Source organism: Pteropus vampyrus, unplaced genomic scaffold (assembly GCF_000151845.1).
Source record: "Pteropus vampyrus isolate Shadow unplaced genomic scaffold, Pvam_2.0 Scaffold24, whole genome shotgun sequence".
Lineage (NCBI taxonomy): Eukaryota > Metazoa > Chordata > Mammalia > Chiroptera > Pteropodidae > Pteropus > Pteropus vampyrus.
In genome coordinates this window covers 6,143,181-6,145,671 of record NW_011888805.1, presented here as the reverse complement: position 1 = coordinate 6,145,671, position 2,491 = coordinate 6,143,181, and the positions used below count along the sequence as shown (strand labels likewise).

The 2,491-nt window shown below is 35.2% G+C and overlaps 1 protein-coding gene across 1 annotated transcript in view; it reads right to left on the bottom strand.

Annotated features, from left to right (window-relative positions):
• The window catches only part of NMBR (neuromedin B receptor), a 15,539-nt gene that overhangs the window by 12,344 nt on the left and 704 nt on the right, over nt 1-2,491 (bottom strand). The window lies entirely within an intron of this gene.

Sequence of the window (2,491 nt, the reverse complement as noted above, 5' to 3'; positions counted from 1 at the left end):
TTTTTTTTTACTCGTAGGTGCTTTGTTTAAACTTAATTTTTTAGTTTGCCATGAAATAGGGAAAAAATAGTAATTTCTTATTACTCAATAATAATGTGGCTTAATGGTGAAGATTACAAGCTTTGAATGGGTTTCAAATGTTGTCTCCTTCACTGTGAGATCATGAAAATGTTGCTTAATTTCAAGCCTTAGTTTTCTTCACTTTAAAATGGTAATAATTATAGTGCCTATTCATAGTGTTGTGAGGATAATAAACTCACACAAAAAAACCTAGCACGGTGCTAAGTGAAATTAGTGTCTTATGCTTATTTCCAAATCCACAAGAAATCAAAACATTGGTGAGATAAAATATGAGGACATCAGATACAAATCAACACTCAGATTACCATGTTCTGGAAGAACAACAGAAGTGTAGACAATATATAATAAAACATTTCCAAACCATTTAAGTTAGAGAATGTATTGCATAATTTCACCACTAGTTATTCCAGTTCCTTAATTTATATTTTCAAAACAAATGATGATAGGAAGAGTAGCCTCCGGGCCAAGTAGAAGAGGCAATCTACCTTTCTTTATCATTATAATTAAAGTATCCATGCTTTATTTATAAAGTACATGACACACATAACAAACTGGAAAAGTCAGCTAATATGTAAGGAATAGCATTTTCTCTGACCTCTGTCAGAACCAGTTTACCTGTGTCTCCATCATAATAGAGAAAAGTATTGTAAATTAAGTCAAATTCTGGGTCTTGCTATTAATATTACTTTTAAAAATGAAAGCATAATGATAGTAACTTTAACTACTATAGTGAACTATTCATGAAGTTTTATTCTAATCATTAAATAGATTTTTTTTTAACTTTTTACTTAAAATTGGTCCCCTAAAGAAGGGCAGTTAAAGTACAAAGTCGCATTTTAGTTATGGAATTTGAAGAAAACTTTTTAAAAAGATAATAGAAAGCATGTCATAAACAAAATGAGATGCATAATTTATCCAAAGGCACATGTTTTTATGGGAATGTAGTCTTAGAGAAAATGTTACACAAACTAATCAATAGCATTTGGTTTAAAAAGAGAATGGCTCTCCACTGAATATTGTATTCTTTCAACGAAGATTAACTCTTCAATGTTAAAGTGATATAAGGGTATTATTGCATATATCAGGAAATCTAGATGGACTCATTTTTCATTAATAACAATATGTAAATTAGAGAGTGAATACCACCTTAATCATCTAATTTTAATTGTCTATCTAAGTAGCTTAATTCAACACTGCACTCCCAAAGGCATAAGACTACAGCTCCATGAAATGATGCCCAATTGAACATTTTGCTCCCACCCCCAATCAGACATCCTTCCTGACTGAAAGCATGATTATGGAGAGCCTGCAGTAATGACATTGGACCAAGAGTCAGTAAGCCTGGATTCTCCGCCCAGCTCTGCCAGGAGAATTTATATTCCCTGGGCCTCAATATCCTCACCTGGAAAATGACACAGTTGAACTAGTTGATCTGCAAAGTAGAATAATAGACACTTCCCAACCTTAAAATATGTGAAAAGCAGATTTGATATCAAAGATGTATTTTTACAGCACTATTTTAAGATACAAAACTTTGATACCTACCTGTTTGTGGAAAGAAAAAAACATATCACTTGATTTGAGAAATTAAAACAAAAAAGAATGTGTAAAGTAATCTGTTGGAAGAATATTTACTGTTCTAGTTGTTATTCCTTCAAATAAATAGCAGAATTTAGTTAATAAGTGTAAATGATGTTTCCTCCTATTTGGAAAAAAAAAACAAAATCAAGCTTTTCTCTAATATTAAGGCAGACATTCTTATCTATCAGGTTGTTAAACTACCTGATAAGGAAGTACACTCGAAGGTTTTAGGCACACACAGAAAGCTTATACAAGAAAGCTGCTCTGTTACGCATTTATTCTATAGTTTTTTTATGAAATAGGTAATAAAAATTTCCAAAGTGTGTGGAGGGAAGGAGGAAGACTAGTACATGCAATTTAAAAATTTCTTTCAAACTAATGCAATTTTAATTATTTCTAAATTAATAATTTTTGCATATTTTCTTCAAGCTTCACATCTTGAAATAAGCCCGTTTAGACTTCTTTTACTCTAATTCCCAGATACCCCCTCTCTCTGTCCTCCACCAGCTGTTTGTTCCTTTCTCCCTCCTCTCCCAGGTGCACTTCCCGCCGCCCCTCACTTTTCTACCCCGACCCCATCCCTCTACCTGAGCCCTTACCTGTCGGCGCTGAGGGCAGTGAGAGTGAACACGGATACCCCCACGGAGGTGAGCTGGATGACAGGGATCAGTTTGCAGCCCACCTTCCCGAACATCCACTCGTCAAAGAAGTAGCGCGAAGCATCCACCGGGACGCAGGTGAGCAGCAGCAGCACGTCCCCGGCGGCCAGGCTGGAGATGAAGATGTTGGGGACACTCCTCATGGCGCTGTTGGTGATGAAGATCTTCAC